Raw genomic sequence first — 7,891 nt, 5'->3', positions numbered from 1 at the left:
ATTGTTTGATCGACGTTTAAAAAAGGGGTAATGAGATTTGCGTATTTGAATAACATATCTTAACAAGACAAGGCTGAACTGGTTTTTTGGGAAGCTGAGGGGGTTGTTTACTTCATAATACGCATGTGATGTTTTGATAGCGCTGTCAATTTGAAATAGTTTATCGTTCCACTAGGTCTATACTTTCTAAGGACTGGGGAGGGGGGTCAATTTTGGAGGGAAAAACAAAAATACTCAGAATCGAAAATAAAGCGTGATCTGCCTCAAGGGCAAGGCTCAGAGGTCCTTCGTTCCTATTTCTGAGGGCAGGGGGGGTCAATTTTGGAGGAAAACCAAAAAAACTCAGAATCGAAAATAACGGGATCTGCCTCAAGGGGAAGGCTCAGAGGCCCTTCGTTCCTCCATTTCTGAGGACAGGGGAGGGGGGGGGGGGGTCAATTTTGGCGGGAAAACCAAAAATACTCAGAATAGAAAATAACTGGGAGCGGCCACAAGGGCACGGCTCAGCGGCCCTTCGTTCCCCCATTTCTGAGGGCCGGGAAGGGGGGGGTCAATTTTGGAGGGAAAACCAAAAATACTCAGAATCGAAAATAAATGGGACCTGCCTAAAGGGCAAGGCTCAGAGGCCCCTCCTTCCTCCATTTCTGAGGACAGGGGAGGGGGGGGGTCAACTCTGGAGGGAAAACCAAAAAAACTCCGAATCGAAAATAAACGGGATCTGCCTCAAGGGCAAGGCTCATAGGCCCCGCCTTCCCCCCTTTCTGAGGGCAGGGGAGGGGGGTCAATTTTGGAGGGAAACCCAAAAATACTCAGAATCGAAAATAAACGGGATCTGCCTCAAGGGCAAGGCTCATAGGCCCCTCCTTCCCCCATTTCTGAGGGCAGGGGAGGGGGGGGGTCAATTTTGGAGGGAAAACCAAAAACACTCAGAATCGAAAATAAATGGGATCTGCCTCAAGGGCAAGGCTCAGAGGCCCCTCCTTCCTCCAGTTCTGAGGGCAGGGGAGGGGGGGTCAATTTCGGAGGGAAAACCAAAAATACTCAGAATTGAAAATAAACGGGATTTGCCGCAAGGGCAAGGCTCAGAGGCTCCTCCTTCCCCCATTTCTGAGGGCAGAGGGGGGGTCAATTTTGGAGGGAAAATCAAAATGCTCAGAATCGAAAATAAAGCGTGATCTGCCTCAAAAGGAAGGCTCAGCGGCCCCTCCTTCCCCCATTTCTGAGGGCAAGGGAGGGGGGGGGTCAATTTTGGAGGGAAAACCAAAAATACTCAGAATCGAAAATAAGCGGGATCTGCCTCAAGGGCAAGGCTCAGAGGCCCCTCCTTCCCCTATTTCCGAGGGCAGGGGAGGGGAGGGGGTGAATTTTGGAGGGGAAACAAAATTGCTCAGAATCGAAGATAATTTCCATTCGTCTTAGTTTTTTTTTAACGATGCTCCTTATTTCTAGTTGAAAATGCTCATTTTTTAATTTAATTGTGATGAAAAGTCAAAGTCTAACATAAAAGAAACACGGTATTTCGGAGGGGGGGGGGCTCGTTACTGATATTGATATTAGTGCGTAAACTACAAACTGACAAAAAAAATATCCTGAACTTTTTTTTCTTATAGCCTTGACTTTGAAAACATTTCTTCATCTTAATTGGCTTTAGAAATATCATGCAAAATAAAAAACTAGCCTAACAGTCATTGCTTTCTCGAATTTTGAGCAAAAACAAAAGGATTGTAACACCTGATTGGCCCGTTTTCCAACTTTTACCTTGAGAATCGATGTTGTTAGCAGAATTTCAAAAGGATCGTTTATGAGTGCTGGCGTATCTGATGAAATAAAAATGCTTATTTTTTAATTTAATTGGGGTGAAAAGTCAAAAGTCTTACATAAAAAGAACAAGGTATTTCGGAGGGGAGGGGGGCAGCTCACTTCATATATGGGGTAATTTCCATTCGTCTTAGTTTTTTAACGATGCTCCTTATTTCTAGTTGAAAATGCTTATTTTTTTAATTTAATTGTGATGAAAAGTCAAAAGTCTAACATAAAGAACATGGTATTTTGGAAGGAGGCTCGTCACTGATATAGAAATTAGTGAGTAAACTACAAATTAACAAAAATATCCAGAACTTTTTTTTTCTTATAGCCTTGACTTTGAATACATTTTTTCATCTTAATTGTCTCTAGAAATATCATGTAAAATAAACTAGCCTAACCGTCATTGCTTTGTCGAATTTTGAGAAAAAACAAAAGGATTGTAACACCTGATTGGCCCGTTTTCCAACTTTTACCTTGAGAATCGATGTTGTTAGCAGAATTTCAAAAGGATCGTGTATTAGTGCTGGCGTATCTGATGACGATGCTCCTTATTTCTAGTTGAAAATGCTTATTTTTTAATTTAATTGTGATGAAAAGTCAAAAGTCTAACATAAAAGAACAAGGTATTTCGGAGAGGGGCTCGTTACTGATATTGATATTAGTGCGTAAACTACAAATTGACAAAAATATCCAGAGCTTTTTTTTTCTTATAGCCTTGACTTTGAAGACATTTTTTCATCTTAGTTGGCTTTAGAAATATCATGCAAAATAAACTAGCCTAACAGTCATTGCTTTGTCGAATTTTGAGCAAAAACAAAAGGATTGTAACACCTGATTGGCCCGTTTTCTAACTTTTATCTTGAGAATCGATGTTGTTAGCAGAATTTCAAAATAATCGTTTATGAGTGCTGGCGTATCTGATGAAATAAAAATGCTTATCTTTTAATTTAATTGTGGTGAAAAGTCAAAAGTCTAACATAAAAAGAACAAGGTATTTTGGAGGGGGGGGGGCAGCTCACTTCATATACGGGGTAATTTCCATTCGTCTTAGTTTTTTAACGATGCTCCTTATTTCAAGTTGAAAATGCTTATTTTTTAATTTAATTGTGAGGAAAAGTCAAAAGTCTAACATAAAAGAACAAGGTATTTCGGAGGGGGGCTCGTTACTGATATTGATATTAGTGCGTGAACTACAAACTGACAAAAATATCCAGAACTTTTTTTTTCTTATAGCCTTGACTTACTAAAAAAACTACTGCATTAAAAAAAAAATTATCATACGACCTAAATTATTTCATCAGATACGCCAGCACTCATAAGCGATCCTTTTGAAATATTTCTTACAACATCGATTCTCAAGGTAAAAATTTGAATCAAACACTTTTAGGATATCGAGTGTCCTTACTGAAAAACTACTGAATTAAAAAAAAAATAAATTAAATTGATCATACGACCTAAATTATTTCATCAGATACGCCTGCACTCATAAACGATCCTTTTTTTTGAAATTCTGCTAACGACATCGATGCTCAAGGTAAAAGTTTTAATCAAACACTTTTAGGATATCGAGTGTCCTTACTTAAAAAACTACTGAATTAAAAAAAAAATTAAATTTATCATACGACCTAAATTATTTCATCAGATACGCCAGCACTCATAAACGATCCTTTTGAAATTCTGTTAACAACATCGATTCTCAAGGGAAAAGTTTGAAAACGGGGCAATCAGGTGTTACAATCCTTTTGTTTTTGCTCAAAATTCGACAAAGCAATGACTGTTAGGGTAGTTTTTTGATTTCGCATGATATTTCTAAAGCCAATTAAGATGAAGAAATGTCTTCAAAGTCAAGGCTATAAGAAAAAAAAAGTTCTGGATATTTTTTGTCAGTTTGTAGTTTACGCACTAATATCAATATCAGTAACGAGCACCCCTCCAAAATACCTTGTTGTTTATGTTAGACTTTTGACTTTTCATCACAATTAAATTAAAAAAAATAAGCATTTTTATTTCATCAGATACGCCAGCACTCATAAGCGATCCTTTTGAAATTCTGCTAACAACATCGATTCTCAAGGTAAAAGTTGGAAAACAGGCCAATCAGGTGTTACAAGCCTTTTGTTTTTGCTGAAAATTTGAGAAAGCAATGACTGTTAGGCTAGTTTTTTATTTTGCATTATATTTCTAAAGCCAATTAAGATGAAGAAATGTCTTAAAAGTCAAGGCTATAAGAAAAAAAAATTCATGATATTTTTGTCAGTTTGTAGTTTACGCACTAATATCAATATCAGTAACGAGCCCCCCCCCGCCGTGCGAAATACCTTGTTTGTTTTGTGTTAGACTTTGACTTTTCATTCCCAATTAAATTAAAAAATAAGCATTTTCAACTCTAAATAAGGATCATCGTTAAAAAAAACTAAGACGAATGAAAATTATCTTCGATTCTGAGCATTTTTGTTTTCCCTCCAACATTGACCCCCCCTCCCCTGCCCTCAGAAATGGGGGAAGGAGGAGCCTCTGAGCCTTGCCCTTGTGGCAAATCCCGTTTATTTTCGATTCTGAGTATTTTTGGTTTTCCCTCCAAAATTGACCCCCCCACCCCTGCCCGCAGAAATAGGGGAAGGAGGGGCCGCTGAGCCTTCCCCTTGAGGCAGATCACGCTTTAATTTCGATTCTGAGCATTTTGATTTTCCCTCCAAAATTGACCCCCCCTCTGCCCTCAGAAATGGGGGAAGGAGGAGCCTCTGAGCCTTGCCCTTGAGACATACCCTATTTATTTTCGATTCGGATCTTTTTTGTTTGTCCCTCAACATTTGACCCCCCCCCTCCCCTGCCCTCAGAAAAGGAGGAAAGAGGGGGCTCTGATCCGTGTCCGTGTTGCAGATACCTTTTATTTTGGGTTGTGTGTATTTTTGGTTTTCTCTCCAAAATTGACCCCCCCCCTCCCCGGCCCTCAGAAATGGGGGAAGGAGGGGCCTCTGAGCCTTGCCCGTGAGGCAGATCCCGTTTATTTTCGATTCTGAGTATTTTTGGTTTTCCCTCTAAAATTGACCCCCCCCCTCCCCTGCCCTCAGAAATGGGGGACGGAGAGGCCGCTGAACCTTTACCGTGAGGCAGATCCCCGTTATATTCGATTGTGAGTATTTTTTGGTTTCCCTCCTAAATTGACCCCCCCTCCCCTGTCCTCAGAAATGGGGGAAGGAGGGGCCTCTGAGCCTTGCCCTTGAGGCAGATCCCATTTATTTTCGATTCTGAGTATTTTTGGTTTTCCCTCCAAAATTGACCCCCCCCCCTTCCCTGCCCTCGGAAATGGGGGAACGAAGGGCCGCTGAGCCTTGCCCTTGAGGCCGATCCCATTTATTTTCGATTCTGAGTAGTTTTGGTTTTCCCTCCAAAATTGACCCCCCCCCCTCCCCTGTCCTCAGAAATGGAGGAACGAAGGACCTCTGAGCCTTGCCCTTGAGGCAGATCACGCTTAATTTTCGATTCTGAGTATTTTTGATTTTCCCTCCAAAATTTACCCCCCCCCTCCCCTGTCCTTCGAAATGGGGGAACGCCGGGAAAGGTTAAAAAATTTAAACTTAAAAAACAGTCCAAAAATCAAAAGTGTATTATAAAGTAAACAACCACCCCAACTCCCCCAAAAAACTTTTCAGCCATTTCTAGTTAAAAATTTTTATTCCAATTCGCAAATCTCATTACCCCTTTTTAAATGTCAATCAAACAATTCTGATTGTAGTGTCAAAGTTTTTAATAACAAAGCCTACACACATGTACACACTATGCTTTCAAAAAACCAGTCTGGTTGAAAAACTTGGAGTTGAAACAAATTTGTGCGGGGAATCCCCGTTCATACTGTTATCTTTTTTGCAATGTTTAGGAACAGGAGGGGAATCCCCACTCGTTTGGAATGGTACCAACGGGACATAAGCAAATAGCACATAGTTTCATAACGTCTTTAGCCACGTGTAGAGGTCCCATAGAATAACAATGGAAGGAACATAAGACCATGTGAGAGGATACTCACTCTCTTTGAAAAGGTGTAGAGCTTTATGCAAATTCCATATGTACTTACTACTGATCTCCCTGAAAGTCTCACAAAAACGGAGCGGCAAAAACGTTTGGGCCTAGAAGCACCAAAGCTTTAAATCCGGCCCTGGTCCTCATGACTTCAAAACTGACAATCTCTCCTGGTAAATGTTAAAATTTTATGGAACGCTTCCCTCCCTAAAAATTTAAAATGGGTACGAACCCCAAAAGACAAAGCTAGAGCGCTTATTCTTTCTTCCAACCAAATTTCGGCAACTCTTTCTGGTAGACCTCCTTGTGACAAGTTTTAGGGAGCCCTTCCCTTTCTCTCATGCAAAAAGCCCTTAATGGTTCCTGATCAATACAATGCCTAACTAAGAATTTATGCCCTACCTCCCACCAAGTTCATTTGAGATTCAACCATCTATTCTAGTAGATGTTCTAATGATGTTAATTAAGGGACCTCGTCCACTTAATAACCTGGAAACCCCGAAGGCCCAATTGGAATATTTACTCTTAGTTCCACCAAATTCGATTGAGACGTTACAAGCCATTTTATTTTATGCTCTGATGACACAAATTTTATGCCCCCGCCCCCCTCGAACACAAACCCACAGAAGTTGGATCAGATATGGAACTTTTATAAATACAACTAGGACATTAGTCTTACTTTCAACCGGATTTAGTTAAAATAAGACGACCTGTTTTTTTAAATATCTTAATTAAAAGGATTAAGGGACCCCTCAACTATCCCCACAAGAGCCTGGGTCAAATTACTGTAATTTAATCTAGCTTTTGACTTGTGTGCAGCAATGCCTACAGAATGACAATCACCTCTGAAAAAGTTAAAAAGTGCATACATTCAAAAAAAAAATCAGTTCCTGTGATGAACTTTCAGGTTATCGTTTTCTTGGAAATTTTTGGTGGAAGTTTTCAGACAAATCTCATTCTTAGGGAATGCCCTCCTAGATGTGTACCGGTTAGCATATTAAAGCTATCTTCTATTAACATTAAAAATATTTCCGAAATGACAGGAGAGTTATTAATCCCTCAGCGCTTATTCCAGATAAATTCCTCCAAATAAAGTGGGACAGGGTAATCGCTTTCCTTCGTATTGCTCTGAAGCACCTCTTACTGAAGCATATCAAGTTTGGCCAGAAAAAAACCTTATGCATCTCCATCCCATCTTCGGGAAGATCGGCTGAACTTAACCAAAATAATGGAATCAGCACAATCAGCTAATTCTTTTTGTACATCTATTGATATCAAAATTGATTCCAGATCGTCAAAAATCCATTTTTTTTGGTTTTGTTAACTTTCGATTTTCACCAAGTAATACTTGATAAATAGATAGATGTTTTTGCCTTGCTATTGGAAGCGGGAAGCAATTGTTAACGAAAAAGGTGCCTGCTTGCCTATTATCGTGACTGTATTGTAATAGCAAGGAGAAATAAAATCGTTTATAGATCATAGAAAACAAACTTGTAAAGAAATTCAAGAGTATTTGCTGATAGTTCTCTGCGGGAAAGAGCAAGCAACTGCCAAAAATACAGTATAAAACATAAAAAAAATAGTAGAAAGTAAGTAGTTAAGTAAAGTATGTGCTAGATATGTATTTTAACTTTAATTTGGTGAAAATGAAATCTTTTTTTTACAAAATATGCATCCAGCAGGGAAATATTCTTTTTATGTCACAAATTTGCGAAATATGTCCCTTTTATGTCCCAAATTTCTAAAATATGTCCCTTTTTGCCCTATTATGTCATTGTGTTCCGACACATAGGATTATGTCCCTTGGACATAAAAATATCCAGTTGGCAACCCTGGACACAACTAGGATACTCAGTCGTCCTTCTGTTAAAGCATGGTTGAGATTCGCTAACCGCTTCTTCTACGTGTACTGATCAGGCTAGGATTTACCAATAGACCCAAAAGGCCTGGGCCTAGGTGCACACACTGCCAGGGGGCGCAATAAATTATCTCTGAGTGATTTCTTTCCTAAAAGAACTGGGCTGATGTGATTTATCGTCGAAGTGCTAGGTTTATTTCGCCACCGCGC

This window comes from Artemia sp. Qi Xiang Cuo, chromosome 17, assembly GCF_049724085.1.
Source record: "Artemia sp. Qi Xiang Cuo chromosome 17, ASM4972408v1, whole genome shotgun sequence".
NCBI classification, from domain to species: Eukaryota; Metazoa; Arthropoda; class Branchiopoda; order Anostraca; family Artemiidae; genus Artemia; species Artemia sp. Qi Xiang Cuo.
The sequence above is the reverse complement of the archived record's forward strand: the minus strand, read 5'-3'. Positions refer to the sequence as shown.